The sequence below is a fragment of the Phyllobates terribilis genome, unplaced genomic scaffold, assembly GCF_046119375.1.
Source record: "Phyllobates terribilis strain yellow unplaced genomic scaffold, ASM4611937v1 Scaffold_8__6_contigs__length_399053987, whole genome shotgun sequence".
Lineage (NCBI taxonomy): Eukaryota > Metazoa > Chordata > Amphibia > Anura > Dendrobatidae > Phyllobates > Phyllobates terribilis.
This window is the reverse complement of record NW_027362768.1, coordinates 348,954,735-348,978,923: the sequence shown is the minus strand read 5'-3', so window position 1 is coordinate 348,978,923 and position 24,189 is coordinate 348,954,735. Positions and strand designations below refer to the sequence as shown.

The 24,189-nt window shown below is 45.3% G+C and overlaps 18 non-coding genes across 18 annotated transcripts; all 18 read right to left on the bottom strand.

The window, feature by feature from the left end:
- Positions 1-834: 834 nt before the first annotated feature.
- Positions 835-1,025, bottom strand: LOC141159345 (U2 spliceosomal RNA). Its single transcript, XR_012249353.1, has one exon. It is a non-coding gene; the product is annotated as a U2 spliceosomal RNA (small nuclear RNA).
- Positions 1,026-2,145: 1,120 nt separating this feature from the next.
- LOC141159343 (U2 spliceosomal RNA) lies at positions 2,146-2,336 on the bottom strand. Its single transcript, XR_012249352.1, has one exon. It is a non-coding gene; the product is annotated as a U2 spliceosomal RNA (small nuclear RNA).
- Positions 2,337-3,455: 1,119 nt separating this feature from the next.
- LOC141159342 (U2 spliceosomal RNA) lies at positions 3,456-3,646 on the bottom strand. The gene has a single exon (XR_012249351.1). It is a non-coding gene; the product is annotated as a U2 spliceosomal RNA (small nuclear RNA).
- A 1,120-nt stretch (positions 3,647-4,766) lies between these two features.
- LOC141159341 (U2 spliceosomal RNA) lies at positions 4,767-4,957 on the bottom strand. The gene has a single exon (XR_012249350.1). It is a non-coding gene; the product is annotated as a U2 spliceosomal RNA (small nuclear RNA).
- Positions 4,958-6,076: 1,119 nt separating this feature from the next.
- LOC141159339 (U2 spliceosomal RNA) lies at positions 6,077-6,267 on the bottom strand. The gene has a single exon (XR_012249348.1). It is a non-coding gene; the product is annotated as a U2 spliceosomal RNA (small nuclear RNA).
- Positions 6,268-7,386: 1,119 nt separating this feature from the next.
- Positions 7,387-7,577, bottom strand: LOC141159338 (U2 spliceosomal RNA). Its single transcript, XR_012249347.1, has one exon. It is a non-coding gene; the product is annotated as a U2 spliceosomal RNA (small nuclear RNA).
- A 1,117-nt stretch (positions 7,578-8,694) lies between these two features.
- LOC141159941 (U2 spliceosomal RNA) lies at positions 8,695-8,884 on the bottom strand. The gene has a single exon (XR_012249934.1). It is a non-coding gene; the product is annotated as a U2 spliceosomal RNA (small nuclear RNA).
- Positions 8,885-9,994: 1,110 nt separating this feature from the next.
- On the bottom strand, positions 9,995-10,183 carry LOC141160036 (U2 spliceosomal RNA). The gene has a single exon (XR_012250025.1). It is a non-coding gene; the product is annotated as a U2 spliceosomal RNA (small nuclear RNA).
- Positions 10,184-11,295: 1,112 nt separating this feature from the next.
- LOC141159841 (U2 spliceosomal RNA) lies at positions 11,296-11,487 on the bottom strand. The gene has a single exon (XR_012249836.1). It is a non-coding gene; the product is annotated as a U2 spliceosomal RNA (small nuclear RNA).
- A 1,117-nt stretch (positions 11,488-12,604) lies between these two features.
- Positions 12,605-12,795, bottom strand: LOC141159894 (U2 spliceosomal RNA). The gene has a single exon (XR_012249888.1). It is a non-coding gene; the product is annotated as a U2 spliceosomal RNA (small nuclear RNA).
- A 1,119-nt stretch (positions 12,796-13,914) lies between these two features.
- LOC141159337 (U2 spliceosomal RNA) lies at positions 13,915-14,105 on the bottom strand. Its single transcript, XR_012249345.1, has one exon. It is a non-coding gene; the product is annotated as a U2 spliceosomal RNA (small nuclear RNA).
- A 1,118-nt stretch (positions 14,106-15,223) lies between these two features.
- LOC141159336 (U2 spliceosomal RNA) lies at positions 15,224-15,414 on the bottom strand. The gene has a single exon (XR_012249344.1). It is a non-coding gene; the product is annotated as a U2 spliceosomal RNA (small nuclear RNA).
- Positions 15,415-16,533: 1,119 nt separating this feature from the next.
- Positions 16,534-16,724, bottom strand: LOC141159335 (U2 spliceosomal RNA). Its single transcript, XR_012249343.1, has one exon. It is a non-coding gene; the product is annotated as a U2 spliceosomal RNA (small nuclear RNA).
- Positions 16,725-17,845: 1,121 nt separating this feature from the next.
- Positions 17,846-18,036, bottom strand: LOC141159334 (U2 spliceosomal RNA). Its single transcript, XR_012249342.1, has one exon. It is a non-coding gene; the product is annotated as a U2 spliceosomal RNA (small nuclear RNA).
- Positions 18,037-19,155: 1,119 nt separating this feature from the next.
- LOC141159333 (U2 spliceosomal RNA) lies at positions 19,156-19,346 on the bottom strand. The gene has a single exon (XR_012249341.1). It is a non-coding gene; the product is annotated as a U2 spliceosomal RNA (small nuclear RNA).
- A 1,121-nt stretch (positions 19,347-20,467) lies between these two features.
- Positions 20,468-20,658, bottom strand: LOC141159332 (U2 spliceosomal RNA). Its single transcript, XR_012249339.1, has one exon. It is a non-coding gene; the product is annotated as a U2 spliceosomal RNA (small nuclear RNA).
- Positions 20,659-21,770: 1,112 nt separating this feature from the next.
- On the bottom strand, positions 21,771-21,961 carry LOC141159331 (U2 spliceosomal RNA). Its single transcript, XR_012249338.1, has one exon. It is a non-coding gene; the product is annotated as a U2 spliceosomal RNA (small nuclear RNA).
- A 1,117-nt stretch (positions 21,962-23,078) lies between these two features.
- Positions 23,079-23,269, bottom strand: LOC141159330 (U2 spliceosomal RNA). The gene has a single exon (XR_012249337.1). It is a non-coding gene; the product is annotated as a U2 spliceosomal RNA (small nuclear RNA).
- Positions 23,270-24,189: the final 920 nt, after the last annotated feature.

Here is a 24,189-nt window from a genome sequence, read left to right as displayed (position 1 = left end):
GTCTACCCTTAGCAGGAGGGTTGCTGATTAATTACCTCTCCTGCTGCTGCTGCTGCTGCTGGCTGTCCAGCAGCAGACTGAAGGTGGCTGCTGCTGTGCGCAGGTATATAAAGGCTCAGAGCCTATTATGACACGCGCAGCCAGCGTTCCATTGCCACATTCCGTCTACTGCAGGCGGGATACCTGGATGGCTGAATGTCACTGAGAAGCTCACAGAGACCGCCATAAGCAACAGTTTAAAAGAATGCCACAGACTAATCAACCAAACTTTTTGGGTTGGTTTCTCTTTTATAGTCTGCAGGCATTAAATGAAAGAAGTCAGTGTTCCAGCAGAGGGAGACAACGTTTCAGAAAAGGCATTGTAGCAAACCAAAAAAGAAATTTTAAGCGCAGCAGAGTAACCAGCTCACATACCTGTTAGCTCAGGTGAGTTTAAAAGGCTGCTGTTGATAACAAGGGCATTTGCTAAATAGATGGTGTGTGTGCAACAATATACTGAAAGGTCAATTATATTGTGCAGCTTATCTCACCACCTGTAGTTATTTAGGTGAAAGCTCCAAAATGCTTGCCTAATATGTCTGTTTATCCAAAAGGAAGTATAGAGGGAGAGCTAGATAGATAGCATTGCATTACATTACATGGCAATGCAATGCGCAGTTGCTGAAGTTGAACCAAAATGAGCTTGTCATCTGGCTTCTGCAACTTTTAACATGAAAAATCCAATGAGGAGAAGAAAAGCAAAGCCAAAGAGTCCATCCCAAAATCCGACAAACAAGCCAAATGAACAAAAAGCATTGAATTCAATTCTTTCTGATTTTAGAAACTGCATTAAAGAAGGGGTGCACCGGTCCTGGAGATACTGCAATACCAGGTCAATGCGTGGAGTGGACAGAGCAAGCTCTTTTTCCATCTCCCTGTTCTAAAAATCCATTTAATATATGGTCCCCAGATAGGGGACGTATCAGATATTAAACTGATAAGAACAGATACTACACTTGATCTTAGCCAAAAGGCCGAGAAGCGATAACCAGAATTGGTTTCCGACTACGGTGCCACCCAAGGATTCTGAAAAGTCCATTTGTGGAGATGGCCACCTGGACTCCCGTTAAGAAGACATGCTGTCAACCTCTAGATCCCTCACATGCCTGCACTTTTCGGCTTGCTGCTGCTGCAATCCACGCGTTTTAGATCTGCATAACTCCACCTCTTTTAGCACAGTACCCTCAACCCCCGGCTGTTCCCACCCGCCTCAACACCGTTGGAAGGGAGGAGAACCAATTAAGGCGGGGGGGGGGGGTGGAACGAGCAGCTGTCTACCCTTAGCAGGAGGGTTGCTGATTAATTACCTCTCCTGCTGCTGCTGCTGCTGCTGGCTGTCCAGCAGCAGACTGAAGGTGGCTGCTGCTGTGCGCAGGTATATAAAGGCTCAGAGCCTATTATGACACGCGCAGCCAGCGTTCCATTGCCACATTCCGTCTACTGCAGGCGGGATACCTGGATGGCTGAATGTCACTGAGAAGCTCACAGAGACTGCCATAAGCAACAGTTTAACAGAATGCCACAGACTAATCAACCAAACTTTTTGGGTTGGTTTCTCTTTTATAGTCTGCAGGCATTAAATGAAAGAAGTCAGTGTTCCAGCAGAGGGAGACAACGTTTCAGAAAAGGCATTGTAGCAAACCAAAAAAGAAATTTTAAGCGCAGCAGAGTAACCAGCTCACATACCTGTTAGCTCAGGTGAGTTTAAAAGGCTGCTGTTGATAACAAGGGCATTTGCTAAATAGATGGTGTGTGTGCAACAATATACTGAAAGGTCAATTATATTGTGCAGCTTATCTCACCACCTGTAGTTATTTAGGTGAAAGCTCCAAAATGCTTGCCTAATATGTCTGTTTATCCAAAAGGAAGTATAGAGGGAGAGCTAGATAGATAGCATTGCATTACATTACATGGCAATGCAATGCACAGTTGCTGAAGTTGAACCAAAATAAGCTTGTCATCTGGCTTCTGCAACTTTTAACATGAAAAATCCAATGAGGAGAAGAAAAGCAAAGCCAAAGAGTCCATCCCAAAATCCGACAAACAAGCCAAATGAACAAAAAGCATTGAATTCAATTCTTTCTGATTTTAGAAACTGCATTAAAGAAGGGGTGCACCGGTCCTGGAGATACTGCAATACCAGGTCAATGCGTGGAGTGGACAGAGCAAGCTCTTTTTCCATCTCCCTGTTCTAAAAATCCATTTAATATATGGTCCCCAGATAGGGGACGTATCAGATATTAAACTGATAAGAACAGATACTACACTTGATCTTAGCCAAAAGGCCGAGAAGCGATAACCAGAATTGGTTTCCGACTACGGTGCCACCCAAGGATTCTGAAAAGTCCATTTGTGGAGATGGCCACCTGGACTCCCGTTAAGAAGACATGCTGTCAACCTCTAGATCCCTCACATGCCTGCACTTTTCGGCTTGCTGCTGCTGCAATCCACGCGTTTTAGATCTGCATAACTCCACCTCTTTTAGCACAGTACCCTCAACCCCCGGCTGTTCCCACCCGCCTCAACACCGTTGGAAGGGAGGAGAACCAATTAAGGCGGGGGGGGGGGTGGAACGAGCAGCTGTCTACCCTTAGCAGGAGGGTTGCTGATTAATTACCTCTCCTGCTGCTGCTGCTGCTGCTGGCTGTCCAGCAGCAGACTGAAGGTGGCTGCTGCTGTGCGCAGGTATATAAAGGCTCAGAGCCTATTATGACACGCGCAGCCAGCGTTCCATTGCCACATTCCGTCTACTGCAGGCGGGATACCTGGATGGCTGAATGTCACTGAGAAGCTCACAGAGACCGCCATAAGAAACAGTTTAACAGAATGCCACAGACTAATCAACCAAACTTTTTGGGTTGGTTTCTCTTTTATAGTCTGCAGGCATTAAATGAAAGAAGTCAGTGTTCCAGCAGAGGGAGACAACGTTTCAGAAAAGGCATTGTAGCAAACCAAAAAAGAAATTTTAAGCGCAGCAGAGTAACCAGCTCACATACCTGTTAGCTCAGGTGAGTTTAAAAGGCTGCTGTTGATAACAAGGGCATTTGCTAAATAGATGGTGTGTGTGCAACAATATACTGAAAGGTCAATTATATTGTGCAGCTTATCTCACCACCTGTAGTTATTTAGGTGAAAGCTCCAAAATGCTTGCCTAATATGTCTGTTTATCCAAAAGGAAGTATAGAGGGAGAGCTAGATAGATAGCATTGCATTACATTACATGGCAATGCAATGCACAGTTGCTGAAGTTGAACCAAAATGAGCTTGTCATCTGGCTTCTGCAACTTTTAACATGAAAAATCCAATGAGGAGAAGAAAAGCAAAGCCAAAGAGTCCATCCCAAAATCCGACAAACAAGCCAAATGAACAAAAAGCATTGAATTCAATTCTTTCTGATTTTAGAAACTGCATTAAAGAAGGGGTGCACCGGTCCTGGAGATACTGCAATACCAGGTCAATGCGTGGAGTGGACAGAGCAAGCTCTTTTTCCATCTCCCTGTTCTAAAAATCCATTTAATATATGGTCCCCAGATAGGGGACGTATCAGATATTAAACTGATAAGAACAGATACTACACTTGATCTTAGCCAAAAGGCCGAGAAGCGATAACCAGAATTGGTTTCCGACTACGGTGCCACCCAAGGATTCTGAAAAGTCCATTTGTGGAGATGGCCACCTGGACTCCCGTTAAGAAGACATGCTGTCAACCTCTAGATCCCTCACATGCCTGCACTTTTCGGCTTGCTGCTGCTGCAATCCACGCGTTTTAGATCTGCATAACTCCACCTCTTTTAGCACAGTACCCTCAACCCCCGGCTGTTCCCACCCGCCTCAACACCGTTGAAAGGGAGGAGAACCAATTAAGGCGGGGGGGGGGGGTGGAACGAGCAGCTGTCTACCCTTAGCAGGAGGGTTGCTGATTAATTACCTCTCCTGCTGCTGCTGCTGCTGCTGGCTGTCCAGCAGCAGACTGAAGGTGGCTGCTGCTGTGCGCAGGTATATAAAGGCTCAGAGCCTATTATGACACGCGCAGCCAGCGTTCCATTGCCACTTTCCGTCTACTGCAGGCGGGATACCTGGATGGCTGAATGTCACTGAGAAGCTCACAGAGACCGCCATAAGCAACAGTTTAAAAGAATGCCACAGACTAATCAACCAAACTTTTTGGGTTGGTTTCTCTTTTATAGTCTGCAGGCATTAAATGAAAGAAGTCAGTGTTCCAGCAGAGGGAGACAACGTTTCAGAAAAGGCATTGTAGCAAACCAAAAAAGAAATTTTAAGCGCAGCAGAGTAACCAGCTCACATACCTGTTAGCTCAGGTGAGTTTAAAAGGCTGCTGTTGATAACAAGGGCATTTGCTAAATAGATGGTGTGTGTGCAACAATATACTGAAAGGTCAATTATATTGTGCAGCTTATCTCACCACCTGTAGTTATTTAGGTGAAAGCTCCAAAATGCTTGCCTAATATGTCTGTTTATCCAAAAGGAAGTATAGAGGGAGAGCTAGATAGATAGCATTGCATTACATTACATGGCAATGCAATGCGCAGTTGCTGAAGTTGAACCAAAATGAGCTTGTCATCTGGCTTCTGCAACTTTTAACATGAAAAATCCAATGAGGAGAAGAAAAGCAAAGCCAAAGAGTCCATCCCAAAATCCGACAAACAAGCCAAATGAACAAAAAGCATTGAATTCAATTCTTTCTGATTTTAGAAACTGCATTAAAGAAGGGGTGCACCGGTCCTGGAGATACTGCAATACCAGGTCAATGCGTGGAGTGGACAGAGCAAGCTCTTTTTCCATCTCCCTGTTCTAAAAATCCATTTAATATATGGTCCCCAGATAGGGGACGTATCAGATATTAAACTGATAAGAACAGATACTACACTTGATCTTAGCCAAAAGGCCGAGAAGCGATAACCAGAATTGGTTTCCGACTACGGTGCCACCCAAGGATTCTGAAAAGTCCATTTGTGGAGATGGCCACCTGGACTCCCGTTAAGAAGACATGCTGTCAACCTCTAGATCCCTCACATGCCTGCACTTTTCGGCTTGCTGCTGCTGCAATCCACGCGTTTTAGATCTGCATAACTCCACCTCTTTTAGCACAGTACCCTCAACCCCCGGCTGTTCCCACCCGCCTCAACACCGTTGGAAGGGAGGAGAACCAATTAAGGCGGGGGGGGGGGTGGAACGAGCAGCTGTCTACCCTTAGCAGGAGGGTTGCTGATTAATTACCTCTCCTGCTGCTGCTGCTGCTGCTGGCTGTCCAGCAGCAGACTGAAGGTGGCTGCTGCTGTGCGCAGGTATATAAAGGCTCAGAGCCTATTATGACACGCGCAGCCAGCGTTCCATTGCCACATTCCGTCTACTGCAGGCGGGATACCTGGATGGCTGAATGTCACTGAGAAGCTCACAGAGACTGCCATAAGCAACAGTTTAACAGAATGCCACAGACTAATCAACCAAACTTTTTGGGTTGGTTTCTCTTTTATAGTCTGCAGGCATTAAATGAAAGAAGTCAGTGTTCCAGCAGAGGGAGACAACGTTTCAGAAAAGGCATTGTAGCAAACCAAAAAAGAAATTTTAAGCGCAGCAGAGTAACCAGCTCACATACCTGTTAGCTCAGGTGAGTTTAAAAGGCTGCTGTTGATAACAAGGGCATTTGCTAAATAGATGGTGTGTGTGCAACAATATACTGAAAGGTCAATTATATTGTGCAGCTTATCTCACCACCTGTAGTTATTTAGGTGAAAGCTCCAAAATGCTTGCCTAATATGTCTGTTTATCCAAAAGGAAGTATAGAGGGAGAGCTAGATAGATAGCATTGCATTACATTACATGGCAATGCAATGCACAGTTGCTGAAGTTGAACCAAAATGAGCTTGTCATCTGGCTTCTGCAACTTTTAACATGAAAAATCCAATGAGGAGAAGAAAAGCAAAGCCAAAGAGTCCATCCCAAAATCCGACAAACAAGCCAAATGAACAAAAAGCATTGAATTCAATTCTTTCTGATTTTAGAAACTGCATTAAAGAAGGGGTGCACCGGTCCTGGAGATACTGCAATACCAGGTCAATGCGTGGAGTGGACAGAGCAAGCTCTTTTTCCATCTCCCTGTTCTAAAAATCCATTTAATATATGGTCCCCAGATAGGGGACGTATCAGATATTAAACTGATAAGAACAGATACTACACTTGATCTTAGCCAAAAGGCCGAGAAGCGATAACCAGAATTGGTTTCCGACTACGGTGCCACCCAAGGATTCTGAAAAGTCCATTTGTGGAGATGGCCACCTGGACTCCCGTTAAGAAGACATGCTGTCAACCTCTAGATCCCTCACATGCCTGCACTTTTCGGCTTGCTGCTGCTGCAATCCACGCGTTTTAGATCTGCATAACTCCACCTCTTTTAGCACAGTACCCTCAACCCCCGGCTGTTCCCACCCGCCTCAACACCGTTGGAAGGGAGGAGAACCAATTAAAGCGGGGGGGGGGGTGGAACGAGCAGCTGTCTACCCTTAGCAGGAGGGTTGCTGATTAATTACCTCTCCTGCTGCTGCTGCTGCTGCTGGCTGTCCAGCAGCAGACTGAAGGTGGCTGCTGCTGTGCGCAGGTATATAAAGGCTCAGAGCCTATTATGACACGCGCAGCCAGCGTTCCATTGCCACATTCCGTCTACTGCAGGCGGGATAGCTGGATGGCTGAATGTCACTGAGAAGCTCACAGAGACCGCCATAAGCAACAGTTTAAAAGAATGCCACAGACTAATCAACCAAACTTTTTGGGTTAGTTTCTCTTTTATAGTCTGCAGGCATTAAATGAAAGAAGTCAGTGTTCCAGCAGAGGGAGACAACGTTTCAGAAAAGGCATTGTAGCAAACCAAAAAAGAAATTTTAAGCGCAGCAGAGTAACCAGCTCACATACCTGTTAGCTCAGGTGAGTTTAAAAGGCTGCTGTTGATAACAAGGGCATTTGCTAAATAGATGGTGTGTGTGCAACAATATACTGAAAGGTCAATTATATTGTGCAGCTTATCTCACCACCTGTAGTTATTTAGGTGAAAGCTCCAAAATGCTTGCCTAATATGTCTGTTTATCCAAAAGGAAGTATAGAGGGAGAGCTAGATAGATAGCATTGCATTACATTACATGGCAATGCAATGCACAGTTGCTGAAGTTGAACCAAAATGAGCTTGTCATCTGGCTTCTGCAATTTTTAACATGAAAAATCCAATGAGGAGAAGAAAAGCAAAGCCAAAGAGTCCATCCCAAAATCCGACAAACAAGCCAAATGAACAAAAAGCATTGAATTCAATTCTTTCTGATTTTAGAAACTGCATTAAAGAAGGGGTGCACCGGTCCTGGAGATACTGCAATACCAGGTCAATGCGTGGAGTGGACAGAGCAAGCTCTTTTTCCATCTCCCTGTTCTAAAAATCCATTTAATATATGGTCCCCAGATAGGGGACGTATCAGATATTAAACTGATAAGAACAGATACTACACTTGATCTTAGCCAAAAGGCCGAGAAGCGATAACCAGAATTGGTTTCCGACTACGGTGCCACCCAAGGATTCTGAAAAGTCCATTTGTGGAGATGGCCACCTGGACTCCCGTTAAGAAGACATGCTGTCAACCTCTAGATCCCTCACATGCCTGCACTTTTCGGCTTGCTGGTGCTGCAATCCACGCGTTTTAGATCTGCATAACTCCACCTCTTTTAGCACAGTACCCTCAACCCCCGGCTGTTCCCACCCGCCTCAACACCGTTGGAAGGGAGGAGAACCAATTAAGGTGGGGGGGGGGTGGAACGAGCAGCTGTCTACCCTTAGCAGGAGGGTTGCTGATTAATTACCTCTCCTGCTGCTGCTGCTGCTGCTGGCTGTCCAGCAGCAGACTGAAGGTGGCTGCTGCTGTGCGCAGGTATATAAAGGCTCAGAGCCTATTATGACACGCGCAGCCAGCGTTCCATTGCCACATTCCGTCTACTGCAGGCGGGATACCTGGATGGCTGAATGTCACTGAGAAGCTCACAGAGACCGCCATAAGCAACAGTTTAAAAGAATGCCACAGACTAATCAACCAAACTTTTTGGGTTGGTTTCTCTTTTATAGTCTGCAGGCATTAAATGAAAGATGTCAGTGTTCCAGCAGAGGGAGACAACGTTTCAGAAAAGGCATTGTAGCAAACCAAAAAAGAAATTTTAAGCGCAGCAGAGTAACCAGCTCACATACCTGTTAGCTCAGGTGAGTTTAAAAGGCTGCTGTTGATAACAAGGGCATTTGCTAAATAGATGGTGTGTGTGCAACAATATACTGAAAGGTCAATTATATTGTGCAGCTTATCTCACCACCTGTAGTTATTTAGGTGAAAGCTCCAAAATGCTTGCCTAATATGTCTGTTTATCCAAAAGGAAGTATAGAGGGAGAGCTAGATAGATAGCATTGCATTACATTACATGGCAATGCAATGCACAGTTGCTGAAGTTGAACCAAAATGAGCTGTCATCTGGCTTCTGCAACTTTTAACATGAAAAATCCAATGAGGAGAAGAAAAGCAAAGCCAAAGAGTCCATCCCAAAATCCGACAAACAAGCCAAATGAACAAAAAGCATTGAATTCAATTCTTTCTGATTTTAGAAACTGCATTAAAGAAGGGGTGCACCGGTCCTGGAGATACTGCAATACCAGGTCAATGCGTGGAGTGGACAGAGCAAGCTCTTTTTCCATCTCCTGTTCTAAAAATCCATTTAATATATGGTCCCCAGATAGGGGACGTATCAGATATTAAACTGATAAGAACAGATACTACACTTGATCTTAGCCAAAAGGCCGAGAAGCGATAACCAGAATTGGTTTCCGACTACGGTGCCACCCAAGGATTCTGAAAAGTCCATTTGTGGAGATGGCCACCTGGACTCCGTTAAGAAGACATGCTGTCAACCTCTAGATCCCTCACATGCCTGCATTTTCGGCTTGCTGCTGCTGCAATCCACGCGTTTTAGATCTGCATAACTCCACCCTCTTTTAGCACAGTACCCTCAACCCCCGGCTGTTCCCACCCCGCCTCAACACCGTGGAAGGGAGGAGAACCAATTAAGGCGGGGGGGGGTGGAACGAGCAGCTGTCTACCCTTAGCAGGAGGGTTGCTGATTAATTACCTCTCCTGCTGCTGCTGCTGGCTGTCCAGCAGCAGACTGAAGGTGGCTGCTGCTGTGCGCAGGTATATAAAGGCTCAGAGCCTATTATGACACGCGCAGCCAGCGTTCTATTGCCACATTCCGTCTACTGCAGGAGGGATACCTGGATGGCTGAATGTCACTGAGAAGCTCACAGAGACCGCCATAAGCAACAGTTTAAAAGAATGCCACAGACTAATCAACCAAACTTTTTGGGTTGGTTTCTCTTTTATAGTCTGCAGGCATTAAATGAAAGAAGTCAGTGTTCCAGCAGAGGGAGACAACGTTTCAGAAAAGGCATTGTAGCAAACCAAAAAAGAAATTTTAAGCGCAGCAGAGTAACCAGCTCACATACCTGTTAGCTCAGGTGAGTTTAAAAGGCTGCTGTTGATAACAAGGGCATTTGCTAAATAGATGGTGTGTGTGCAACAATATACTGAAAGGTCAATTATATTGTGCAGCTTATCTCACCACCTGTAGTTATTTAGGTGAAAGCTCCAAAATGCTTGCCTAATATGTCTGTTTATCCAAAAGGAAGTATAGAGGGAGAGCTAGATAGATAGCATTGCATTACATTACATGGCAATGCAATGCACAGTTGCTGAAGTTGAACCAAAATGAGCTTGTCATCTGGCTTCTGCAACTTTTAACATGAAAAATCCAATGAGGAGAAGAAAAGCAAAGCCAAAGAGTCCATCCCAAAATCCGACAAACAAGCCAAATGAACAAAAAGCATTGAATTCAATTCTTTCTGATTTTAGAAACTGCATTAAAGAAGGGGTGCACCGGTCCTGGAGATACTGCAATACCAGGTCAATGCGTGGAGTGGACAGAGCAAGCTCTTTTCCATCTCCCTGTTCTAAAAATCCATTTAATATATGGTCCCCAGATAGGGACGTATCAGATATTAAACTGATAAGAACAGATACTACACTTGATCTTAGCCAAAAGGCCGAGAAGCGATAACCAGAATTGGTTTCCGACTACGGTGCCACCCAAGGATTCTGAAAAGTCCATTTGTGAGATGGCCACCTGGACTCCCGTTAAGAAGACATGCTGTCAACCTCTAGATCCCTCACATGCCTGCACTTTTCGGCTTGCTGCTGCTGCAATCCACGCGTTTTAGATCTGCATAACTCCACCTCTTTTAGCACAGTACCCTCAACCCCCGGCTGTTCCCACCCGCCTCAACACCGTTGGAAGGGAGGAGAACCAATTAAGGCGGGGGGGGGGGTGGAACGAGCAGCTGTCTACCTTAGCAGGAGGGTTGCTGATTAATTACCTCTCCTGCTGCTGCTGCTGGCTGTCCAGCAGCAGACTGAAGGTGGCTGCTGCTGTGCGCAGGTATATAAAGCTCAGAGCCTATTATGACACGCGCAGCCAGCGTTCCATTGCCACATTCCGTCTACTGCAGGCGGGATACCTGGATGGCTGAATGTCACTGAGAAGCTCACAGAGACCGCCATAAGCAACAGTTAAAAGAATGCCACAGACTAATCAACCAAACTTTTTGGGTTGGTTTCTCTTTTATAGTCTGCAGGCATTAAATGAAAGAAGTCAGTGTTCCAGCAGAGGGAGACAACGTTTCAGAAAGGCATTGTAGCAAACCAAAAAAGAAATTTTAAGCGCAGCAGAGTAACCAGCTCACATACCTGTTAGCTCAGGTGAGTTAAAAGGCTGCTGTTGATAACAAGGGCATTTGCTAAATAGATGGTGTGTGTGCAACAATATACTGAAAGGTCAATTATATTGTGCAGCTTATCTCACCACCTGTAGTTATTTAGGTGAAAGCTCCAAAATGCTTGCCTAATATGTCTGTTTATCCAAAAGGAAGTATAGAGGGAGAGCTAGATAGATAGCATTGCATTACATTACATGGCAATGCAATGCACAGTTGCTGAAGTTGAACCAAAATGAGCTTGTCATCTGGCTTCTGCAACTTTTAACATGAAAAATCCAATGAGGAGAAGAAAAGCAAAGCCAAAGAGTCCATCCCAAAATCCGACAAACAAGCCAAATGAACAAAAAGCATTGCATGTGAATTCAATTCTTTCTGATTTTAGAAACTGCATTAAAGAAGGGTGCACCGGTCCTGGAGATACTGCAATACCAGGTCAATGCGTGGAGTGGACAGAGCAAGCTCTTTTTCCATCTCCCTGTTCTAAAAATCCATTTAATATATGGTCCCCAGATAGGGGACGTATCAGATATTAAACTGATAAGAACAGATACTACACTTGATCTTAGCCAAAAAGGCCGAGAAGCGATAACCAGAATTGGTTTCCGACTACGGTGCCACCCAAGGATTCTGAAAAGTCCATTTGTGGAGATGGCCACCTGGACTCCCGTTAAGAAGACATGCTGTCAACCTCTAGATCCCTCACATGCCTGCACTTTTCGGCTTGCTGCTGCTGCAATCCACGCGTTTTAGATCTGCATAACTCCACCTCTTTTAGCACAGTACCCCTCAACCCCCGGCTGTTCCCACCCGCCTCAACACCGTTGGAAGGGAGGAGAACCAATTAAGGCGGGGGGGGGGGTGGAACGAGCAGCTGTCTACCCTTAGCAGGAGGGTTGCTGATTAATTACCTCTCCTGCTGCTGCTGCTGCTGCTGCTGGCTGTCCAGCAGCAGACTGAAGGTGGCTGCTGCTGTGCGCAGGTATATAAAGGCTCAGAGCCTATTATGACACGCGCAGCCAGCGTTCCATTGCCACATTCCGTCTACTGCAGGCGGGATACCTGGATGGCTGAATGTCACTGAGAAGCTCACAGAGACCGCCATAAGCAACAGTTTAAAAGAATGCCACAGACTAATCAACCAAACTTTTGGGTTGGTTTCTCTTTTATAGTCTGCAGGCATAAATGAAAGAAGTCAGTGTTCCAGCAGAGGGAGACAACGTTTCAGACAAGGCATTGTAGCAAACCAAAAAAGAAATTTTAAGCGCAGCAGAGTAACCAGCTCACATACCTGTTAGCTCAGGTGAGTTTAAAAGGCTGCTGTTGATAACAAGGGCATTTGCTAAATAGATGGTGTGTGTGCAACAATATACTGAAAGGTCAATTATATTGTGCAGCTTATCTCACCACCTGTAGTTATTTAGGTGAAAGCTCAAAATGCTTGCTTAATATGTCTGTTTATCCAAAAGGAAGTATAGAGGGAGAGCTAGATAGATAGCATTGCATTACATTACATGGCAATGCAATGCACAGATGCTGAAGTTGAACCAAAATGAGCTTGTCATCTGGCTTCTGCAACTTTTAACATGAAAAATCCAATGAGAGAAGAAAAGCAAAGCCAAAGAGTCCATCCCAAAATCCGACAAACAAGCCAAATGAACAAAAAGCATTGAATTCAATTCTTTCTGATTTAGAAACTGCATTAAAGAAGGGTGCACCGGTCCTGGAGATACTGCAATACCAGGTCAATGCGTGGAGTGGACAGAGCAAGCTCTTTTTCCATCTCCCTGTTCCAAAAATCCATTTAATATATGGTCCCCAGATAGGGGACGTATCAGATATTAAACTGATAAGAACAGATACTACACTTGATCTTAGCCAAAAGGCCGAGAAGCGATAACCAGAATTGGTTTCCGACTACGGTGCCACCCAAGGATTCTGAAAAGTCCATTTGGGGAGATGGCCACTTGGACTCCCGTTAAGAAGACATGCTGTCAACCTCTAGATCCCTCACATGCCTGCACTTTTCGGCTTGCTGCTGCTGCAATCCACGCGTTTTAGATCTGCATAACTCCACCTCTTTTAGCACAGTACCCTCAACCCCCGGCTGTTCCCACCCGCCTCAACACCGTTGGAAGGGAGGAGAACCAATTAAGGCGGGGGGGGGGTGGAACGAGCAGCTGTCTACCCTTAGCAGGAGGGTTGCTGATTAATTACCTCTCCTGCTGCTGCTGCTGCTGCTGGCTGTCCAGCAGCAGACTGAAGGTGGCTGCTGCTGTGCGCAGGTATATAAAGGCTCAGAGCCTATTATGACACGCGCAGCCAGCGTTCCATTGCCACATTCCGTCTACTGCAGGCGGGATACCTGGATGGCTGAATGTCACTGAGAAGCTCACAGAGACCGCCATAAGCAACAGTTTTAAAAGAATGCCACAGACTAATCAACCAAACTTTTTGGGTTGGTTTCTCTTTTATAGTCTGCAGGCATTAAACGAAAGAAGTCAGTGTTCCAGCAGAGGGAGACAACGTTTCAGAAAAGGCATTGTAGCAAACCAAAAAAGAAATTTTAAGCGCAGCAGAGTAACCAGCTCACATACCTGTTAGCTCAGGTGAGTTTAAAAGGCTGCTGTTGATAACAAGGGCATTTGCTAAATAGATGGTGTGTGTGCAACAATATACTGAAAGGTCAATTATATTGTGCAGCTTATCTCACCACCTGTAGTTATTTAGGTGAAAGCTCCAAAATGCTTGCCTAATATGTCTGTTTATCCAAAAGGAAGTATAGAGGGAGAGCTAGATAGATAGCATTGCATTACATTACATGGCAATGCAATGCACAGTTGCTGAAGTTGAACCAAAATGAGCTTGTCATCTGGCTTCTGCAACTTTTAACATGAAAAGTCCAATGAGGAGAAGAAAAGCAAAGCCAAAGAGTCCATCCCAAAATCCGACAAACAAGCCAAATGAACAAAAAGCATTGAATTCAATTCTTTCTGATTTTAGAAACTGCATTAAAGAAGGGGTGCACCGGTCCTGGAGATACTGCAATACCAGGTCAATGCGTGGAGTGGACAGAGCAAGCTCTTTTTCCATCTCCCTGTTCTAAAAATCCATTTAATATATGGTCCCCAGATAGGGGACGTATCAGATATTAAACTGATAAGAACAGATACTACACTTGATCTTAGCCAAAAGGCCGAGAAGCGATAACCAGAATTGGTTTCCGACTACGGTGCCACCCAAGGATTCTGAAAAGTCCATTTGTGGAGATGGCCACCTGGACTCCCGTTAAGAAGACATGCTGTCAACCTCTAGATCCCTCACATGCCTGCACTTTTCGGCTTGCTGCTGCTGCAATCCACGCGTTTTAGATCTGCATAACTCCACCTCTTTTAGCACAGTACCCTCAACCCCCGGCTGTTCCCACCCGCCTCAACACCGTTGGAAGGGAGGAGAACCAATTAAGGCGGGGGGGGGGGTGGAACGAGCAGCTGTCTACCCTTAGCAGGAGGGTTGCTGATTAATTACCTCTCCTGCTGCTGCTGCTGCTGCTGGCTGTCCAGCAGCAGACTGAAGGTGGTTGCTGCTGTGCGCAGGTATATAAAGGCTCAGAGCCTATTATGACACGCGCAGCCAGCGTTCCATTGCCACATTCCGTCTACTGCAGGCGGGATACCTGGATGGCTGAATGTCACTGAGAAGCTCACAGAGACCGCCATAAGCAACAGTTTAAAAGAATGTCACAGACTAATCAACCAAACTTTTTGGGTTGGTTTCTCTTTTATAGTCTGCAGGCATTAAATGAAAGAAGTCAGTGTTCCAGCAGAGGGAGACAACGTTTCAGAAAAGGCATTATAGCAAACCAAAAAAGAAATTTTAAGTGCAGCAGAGTAACCAGCTCACATACCTGTTAGCTCAGGTGCGTTTAAAAGGCTGCTGTTGATAACAAGGGCATTTGCTAAATAGATGGTGTGTGTGCAACAATATACTGAAAGGTCAATTATATTGTGCAGCTTATCTCACCAACCTGTAGTTATTTAGGTGAAAGCTCCAAAATGCTTGCCTAATATGTCTGTTTATCCAAAAGGAAGTATAGAGGGAGAGCTAGATAGATAGCATTGCATTACATTACATGGCAATGCAATGCACAGTTGCTGAAGTTGAACCAAAATGAGCTTGTCATCTGGCTTCTGCAACTTTTAACATGAAAAATCCAATGAGGAGAAGAAAAGCAAAGCCAAAGAGTCCATCCCAAATCCGACAAACAAGCCAAATGAACAAAAGCATTGAATTCAATTCTTTCTGATTTTAGAAACTGCATTAAAGAAGGGGTGCACCGGTCCTGGAGATACTGCAATACCAGGTCAATGCGTGGAGTGGACAGAGCAAGCTCTTTTTCCATCTCCCTGTTCTAAAAATCCATTTAATATATGGTCCCCAGATAGGGGACGTATCAGATATTAAACTGATAAGAACAGATACTACACTTGATCTTAGCCAAAAGGCCGAGAAGCGATAACCAGAATTGGTTTCCGACTACGGTGCCACCCAAGGATTCTGAAAAGTCCATTTGTGGAGATGGCCACCTGGACTCCCGTTAAGTAGACATGCTGTCAACCTCTAGATCCCTCACATGCCTGCACTTTTCGGCTTGCTGCTGCTGCAATCCACGCGTTTTAGATCTGCATAACTCCACCTCTTTTAGCACAGTACCCTCAACCCCCGGCTGTTCCCACCCGCCTCAACACCGTTGGAAGGGAGGAGAACCAATTAAGGCGGGGGGGGGGGTGGAACGAGCAGCTGTCTACCCTTAGCAGGAGGGTTGCTGATTAATTACCTCTCCTGCTGCTGCTGCTGCTGCTGGCTGTCCAGCAGCAGACTGAAGGTGGCTGCTGCTGTGCGCAGGTATATAAAGGCTCAGAGCCTATTATGACACGCGCAGCCAGCGTTCCATTGCCACATTCCGTCTACTGCAGGCGGGATACCTGGATGGCTGAATGTCACTGAGAAGCTCACAGAGACCGCCATAAGCAACAGTTTAAAAGAATGCCACAGACTAATCAACCAAACTTTTTGGGTTGGTTTCTCTTTTATAGTCTGCAGGCATTAAATGAAAGAAGTCAGTGTTCCAGCAGAGGGAGACAACGTTTCAGAAAAGGCATTGTAGCAAACCAAAAAAGAAATTTTAAGCGCAGCAGAGTAACCAGCTCACATACCTGTTAGCTCAGGTGAGTTTAAAAGGCTGCTGTTGATAACAAGGGCATTTGCTAAATAGATGGTGTGTGTGCAACAATATACTGAAAGGTCAATTATATTGTACAGCTTATCTCACCACCTGTAGTTATTTAGGTGAAAGCTCCAAAATGCTTGCCTAATATGTCTGTTTATCCAAAAGGAAGTATAGAGGGAGAGCTAGATAGATAGCATTGCATTAAATTACATGGCAATGCAATGCACAGTTGCTGAAGTTGAACCAAAATGAGCTTGTCATCTGGCTTCTGCAACTTTTAACATGAAAAATCCAATGAGGAGAAGAAAAGCAAAGCCAAAGAGTCCATCCCAAAATCCGACAAACAAGCCAAATGAACAAAAAGCATTGAATTCAATTCTTTCTGATTTTAGAAACTGCATTAAAGAAGGGGTGCACCGGTCCTGGAGATACTGCAATACCAGGTCAATGCGTGGAGTGGACAGAGCAAGCTCTTTTTCCATCTCCCTGTTCTAAAAATCCATTTAATATATGGTCCCCAGATAGGGGACGTATCAGATATTAAACTGATAAGAACAGATACTACACTTGATCTTAGCCAAAAGGCCGAGAAGCGATAACCAGAATTGGTTTCCGACTACGGTGCCACCCAAGGATTCTGAAAAGTCCATTTGTGGAGATGGCCACCTGGACTCCCGTTAAGAAGACATGCTGTCAACCTCTAGATCCCTCACATGCCTGCACTTTTCGGCTTGCTGCTGCTGCAATCCACGCGTTTTAGATCTGCATAACTACACCTCTTTTAGCACAGTACCCTCAACCCCCGGCTGTTCCCACCCGCCTCAACACCGTTGGAAGGGAGGAGAACCAATTAAGGCGGGGGGGGGGTGGAACGAGCAGCTGTCTACCCTTAGCAGGAGGGTTGCTGATTAATTACCTCTCCTGCTGCTGCTGCTGCTGCTGCTGGCTGTCCAGCAGCAGACTGAAGGTGGCTGCTGCTGTGCGCAGGTATATAAAGGCTCAGAGCCTATTATGACACGCGCAGCCAGCGTTCCATTGCCACATTCCGTCTACTGCAGGCGGGATACCTGGATGGCTGAATGTCACTGAGAAGCTCACAGAGACCGCCATAAGCAACAGTTTAAAAGAATGCCACAGACTAATCAACCAAACTTTTTGGGTTGGTTTCTCTTTTATAGTCTGCAGGCATTAAATGAAAGAAGTCAGTGTTCCAGCAGAGGGAGACAACGTTTCAGACAAGGCATTGTAGCAAACCAAAAAAGAAATTTTAAGCGCAGCAGAGTAACCAGCTCACATACCTGTTAGCTCAGGTGAGTTTAAAAGGCTGCTGTTGATAACAAGGGCATTTGCTAAATAGATGGTGTGTGTGCAACAATATACTGAAAGGTCAATTATATTGCGCAGCTTATCTCACCACCTGTAGTTATTTAGGTGAAAGCTCCAAAATGCTTGCTTAATATGTCTGTTTATCCAAAAGGAAGTATAGAGGGAGAGCTAGATAGATAGCATTGCATTACATTACATGGCAATGCAATGCACAGTTGCTGAAGTTGAACCAAAATGAGCTTGTCATCTGGCTTCTGCAACTTTTAACATGAAAAATCCAATGAGGAGAAGAAAAGCAAAGCCAAAGAGTCCATCCCAAAATCCGACAAACAAGCCAAATGAACAAAAAGCATTGAATTCAATTCTTTCTGATTTTAGAAACTGCATTAAAGAAGGGGTGCACCGGTCCTGGAGATACTGCAATACCAGGTCAATGCGTGGAGTGGACAGAGCAAGCTCTTTTTCCATCTCCCTGTTCTAAAAATCCATTTAATATATGGTCCCCAGATAGGGGACGTATCAGATATTAAACTGATAAGAACAGATACTACACTTGATCTTAGCCAAAAGGCCGAGAAGCGATAACCAGAATTGGTTTCCGACTACGGTGCCACCCAAGGATTCTGAAAAGTCCATTTGTGGAGATGGCCACTTGGACTCCCGTTAAGAAGACATGCTGTCAACCTCTAGATCCCTCACATGCCTGCACTTTTCGGCTTGCTGCTGCTGCAATCCACGCGTTTTAGATCTGCATAACTCCACCTCTTTTAGCACAGTACCCTCAACCCCCGGCTGTTCCCACCCGCCTCAACACCGTTGGAAGGGAGGAGAACCAATTAAGGCGGGGGGGGGGGTGGAACGAGCAGCTGTCTACCCTTAGCAGGAGGGTTGCTGATTAATTACCTCTCCTGCTGCTGCTGCTGCTGCTGGCTGTCCAGCAGCAGACTGAAGGTGGCTGCTGCTGTGCGCAGGTATATAAAGGCTCAGAGCCTATTATGACACGCGCAGCCAGCGTTCCATTGCCACATTCCGTCTACTGCAGGCGGGATACCTGGATGGCTGAATGTCACTGAGAAGCTCACAGAGACCACCATAAGCAACAGTTTAAAAGAATGCCACAGACTAATCAACCAAACTTTTTGGGTTGGTTTCTCTTTTATAGTCTGCAGGCATTAAACGAAAGAAGTCAGTGTTCCAGCAGAGGGAGACAACGTTTCAGAAAAGGCATTGTAGCAAACCAAAAAAGAAATTTTAAGCGCAGCAGAGTAACCAGCTCACATACCTGTTAGCTCAGGTGAGTTTAAAAGGCTGCTGTTGATAACAAGGGCATTTGCTAAATAGATGGTGTGTGTGCAACAATATACTGAAAGGTCATTTATATTGTGCAGCTTATCTCACCACCTGTAGTTATTTAGGTGAAAGCTCCAAAATGCTTGCCTAATATGTCTGTTTATCCAAAAGGAAGTATAGAGGGAGAGCTAGATAGATAGCATTGCATTAAATTACATGGCAATGCAATGCACAGTTGCTGAAGTTGAACCAAAATGAGCTTGTCATCTGGCTTCTGCAACTTTTAACATGAAAAATCCAATGAGGAGAAGAAAAGCAAAGCCAAAGAGTCCATCCCAAAATCCGACAAACAAGCCAAATGAACAAAAAGCATTGAATTCAATTCTTTCTGATTTTAGAAACTGCATTAAAGAAGGGGTGCACCGGTCCTGGAGATACTGCAATACCAGGTCAATGCGTGGAGTGGACAGAGCAAGCTCTTTTTCCATCTCCCTGTTCTAAAAATCCATTTAATATATGGTCCCCAGATAGGGGACGTATCAGATATTAAACTGATAAGAACAGATACTACACTTGATCTTAGCCAAAAGGCCGAGAAGCGATAACCAGAATTGGTTTCCGACTACGGTGCCACCCAAGGATTCTGAAAAGTCCATTTGTGGAGATGGCCACCTGGACTCCCGTTAAGAAGACATGCTGTCAACCTCTAGATCCCTCACATGCCTGCACTTTTCGGCTTGCTGCTGCTGCAATCCACGCGTTTTAGATCTGCATAACTCCACCTCTTTTAGCACAGTACCCTCAACCCCCGGCTGTTCCCACCCGCCTCAACACCGTTGGAAGGGAGGAGAACCAATTAAGGCGGGGGGGGGGTGGAACGAGCAGCTGTCTACCCTTAGCAGGAGGGTTGCTGATTAATTACCTCTCCTGCTGCTGCTGCTGCTGCTGCTGGCTGTCCAGCAGCAGACTGAAGGTGGCTGCTGCTGTGCGCAGGTATATAAAGGCTCAGAGCCTATTATGACACGCGCAGCCAGCGTTCCATTGCCACATTCCGTCTACTGCAGGCGGGATACCTGGATGGCTGAATGTCACTGAGAAGCTCACAGAGACCGCCATAAGCAAAAGTTTAAAAGAATGCCACAGACTAATCAACCAAACTTTTTGGGTTGGTTTCTCTTTTATAGTCTGCAGGCATTAAATGAAAGAAGTCAGTGTTCCAGCAGAGGGAGACAACGTTTCAGACAAGGCATTGTAGCAAACCAAAAAAGAAATTTTAAGCGCAGCAGAGTAACCAGCTCACATACCTGTTAGCTCAGGTGAGTTTAAAAGGCTGCTGTTGATAACAAGGGCATTTGCTAAATAGATGGTGTGTGTGCAACAATATACTGAAAGGTCAATTATATTGTGCAGCTTATCTCACCACCTGTAGTTATTTAGGTGAAAGCTCCAAAATGCTTGCTTAATATGTCTGTTTATCCAAAAGGAAGTATAGAGGGAGAGCTAGATAGATAGCATTGCATTACATTACATGGCAATGCAATGCACAGTTGCTGAAGTTGAACCAAAATGAGCTTGTCATCTGGCTTCTGCAACTTTTAACATGAAAAATCCAATGAGGAGAAGAAAAGCAAAGCCAAAGAGTCCATCCCAAAATCCGACAAACAAGCCAAATGAACAAAAAGCATTGAATTCAATTCTTTCTGATTTTAGAAACTGCATTAAAGAAGGGGTGCACCGGTCCTGGAGATACTGCAATACCAGGTCAATGCGTGGAGTGGACAGAGCAAGCTCTTTTTCCATCTCCCTGTTCTAAAAATCCATTTAATATATGGTCCCCAGATAGGGGACGTATCAGATATTAAACTGATAAGAACAGATACTACACTTGATCTTAGCCAAAAGGCCGAGAAGCGATAACCAGAATTGGTTTCCGACTACGGTGCCACCCAAGGATTCTGAAAAGTCCATTTGTGGAGATGGCCACCTGGACTCCCGTTAAGAAGACATGCTGTCAACCTCTAGATCCCTCACATGCCTGCACTTTTCGGCTTGCTGCTGCTGCAATCCACGCGTTTTAGATCTGCATAACTCCACCTCTTTTAGCACAGTACCCTCAACCCCCGGCTGTTCCCACCCGCCTCAACACCGTTGGAAGGGAGGAGAACCAATTAAGGCGGGGGGGGGGGGGTGGAACGAGCAGCTGTCTACCCTTAGCAGGAGGGTTGCTGATTAATTACCTCTCCTGCTGCTGCTGGCTGTCCAGCAGCAGACTGAAGGTGGCTGCTGCTGTGCGCAGGTATATAAAGGCTCAGAGCCTATTATGACACGCGCAGCCAGCGTTCCATTGCCACATTCCGTCTACTGCAGGCGGGATACCTGGATGGCTGAATGTCACTGAGAAGCTCACAGAGACCGCCATAAGCAACAGTTTAAAAGAATGCCACAGACTAATCAACCAAACTTTTTGGGTTGGTTTCTCTTTTATAGTCTGCAGGCATTAAATGAAAGAAGTCAGTGTTCCAGCAGAGGGAGACAACGTTTCAGAAAAGGCATTGTAGCAAACCAAAAAAGAAATTTTAAGCGCAGCAGAGTAACCAGCTCACATACCTGTTAGCTCAGGTGAGTTTAAAAGGCTGCTGTTGATAACAAGGGCATTTGCTAAATAGATGGTGTGTGTGCAACAATATACTGAAAGGTCAATTATATTGTGCAGCTTATCTCACCACCTGTAGTTATTTAGGTGAAAGCTCCAAAATGCTTGCCTAATATGTCTGTTTATCCAAAAGGAAGTATAGAGGGAGAGCTAGATAGATAGCATTGCATTACATTACATGGCAATGCAATGCACAGTTGCTGAAGTTGAACCAAAATGAGCTTGTCATCTGGCTTCTGCAACTTTTAACATGAAAAATCCAATGAGGAGAAGAAAAGCAAAGCCAAAGAGTCCATCCCAAAATCCGACAAACAAGCCAAATGAACAAAAAGCATTGAATTCAATTCTTTCTGATTTTAGAAACTGCATTAAAGAAGGGGTGCACCGGTCCTGGAGATACTGCAATACCAGGTCAATGCGTGGAGTGGACAGAGCAAGCTCTTTTTCCATCTCCCTGTTCTAAAAATCCATTTAATATATGGTCCCCAGATAGGGGACGTATCAGATATTAAACTGATAAGAACAGATACTACACTTGATCTTAGCCAAAAGGCCGAGAAGCGATAACCAGAATTGGTTTCCGACTACGGTGCCACCCAAGGATTCTGAAAAGTCCATTTGTGGAGATGGCCACCTGGACTCCCGTTAAGAAGACATGCTGTCAACCTCTAGATCCCTCACATGCCTGCACTTTTCGGCTTGCTGCTGCTGCAATCCACGCGTTTTAGATCTGCATAACTCCACCTCTTTTAGCACAGTACCCTCAACCCCCGGCTGTTCCCACCCGCCTCAACACCGTTGGAAGGGAGGAGAACCAATTAAGGCGGGGGGGGGTGGAACGAGCAGCTGTCTACCCTTAGCAGGAGGGTTGCTGATTAATTACCTCTCCTGCTGCTGCTGCTGCTGCTGGCTGTCCAGCAGCAGACTGAAGGTGGCTGCTGCTGTGCGCAGGTATATAAAGGCTCAGAGCCTATTATGACACGCGCAGCCAGCGTTCCATTGCCACATTCCGTCTACTGCAGGCGGGATACCTGGATGGCTGAATGTCACTGAGAAGCTCACAGAGACCGCCATAAGCAACAGTTTAAAAGAATGCCACAGACTAATCAACCAAACTTTTTGGGTTGGTTTCTCTTTTATAGTCTGCAGGCATTAAATGAAAGAAGTCAGTGTTCCAGCAGAGGGAGACAACGTTTCAGAAAAGGCATTGTAGCAAACCAAAAAAGAAATTTTAAGCGCAGCAGAGTAACCAGCTCACATACCTGTTAGCTCAGGTGAGTTTAAAAGGCTGCTGTTGATAACAAGGGCATTTGCTAAATAGATGGTGTGTGTGCAACAATATACTGAAAGGTCAATTATATTGTGCAGCTTATCTCACCACCTGTAGTTATTTAGGTGAAAGCTCCAAAATGCTTGCCTAATATGTCTGTTTATCCAAAAGGAAGTATAGAGGGAGAGCTAGATAGATAGCATTGCATTACATTACATGGCAATGCAATGCACAGTTGCTGAAGTTGAACCAAAATGAGCTTGTCATCTGGCTTCTGCAACTTTTAACATGAAAAATCCAATGAGGAGAAGAAAAGCAAAGCCAAAGAGTCCATCCCAAAATCCGACAAACAAGCCAAATGAACAAAAAGCATTGAATTCAATTCTTTCTGATTTTAGAAACTGCATTAAAGAAGGGGTGCACCGGTCCTGGAGATACTGCAATACCAGGTCAATGCGTGGAGTGGACAGAGCAAGCTCTTTTTCCATCTCCCTGTTCTAAAAATCCATTTAATATATGGTCCCCAGATAGGGGACGTATCAGATATTAAACTGATAAGAACAGATACTACACTTGATCTTAGCCAAAAGGCCGAGAAGCGATAACCAGAATTGGTTTCCGACTACGGTGCCACCCAAGGATTCTGAAAAGTCCATTTGTGGAGATGGCCACCTGGACTCCCGTTAAGAAGACATGCTGTCAACCTCTAGATCCCTCACATGCCTGCACTTTTCGGCTTGCTGCTGCTGCAATCCACGCGTTTTAGATCTGCATAACTCCACCTCTTTTAGCACAGTACCCTCAACCCCCGGCTGTTCCCACCCGCCTCAACACCGTTGGAAGGGAGGAGAACCAATTAAGGCGGGGGGGGGGTGGAACGAGCAGCTGTCTACCCTTAGCAGGAGGGTTGCTGATTAATTACCTCTCCTGCTGCTGCTGCTGCTGCTGGCTGTCCAGCAGCAGACTGAAGGTGGCTGCTGCTGTGCGCAGGTATATAAAGGCTCAGAGCCTATTATGACACGCGCAGCCAGCGTTCCATTGCCACATTCCATCTACTGCAGGCGGGATACCTGGATGGCTGAATGTCACTGAGAAGCTCACAGAGACCGCCATAAGCAACAGTTTAAAAGAATGCCACAGACTAATCAACCAAACTTTTTGGGTTGGTTTCTCTTTTATAGTCTGCAGGCATTAAATGAAAGAAGTCAGTGTTCCAGCAGAGGGAGACAACGTTTCAGAAAAGGCATTGTAGCAAACCAAAAAAGAAATTTTAAGCGCAGCAGAGTAACCAGCTCACATACCTGTTAGCTCAGGTGAGTTTAAAAGGCTGCTGTTGATAACAAGGGCATTTGCTAAATAGATGGTGTGTGTGCAACAATATACTGAAAGGTCAATTATATTGTGCAGCTTATCTCACCACCTGTAGTTATTTAGGTGAAAGCTCCAAAATGCTTGCCTAATATGTCTGTTTATCCAAAAGGAAGTATAGAGGGAGAGCTAGATAGATAGCATTGCATTACATT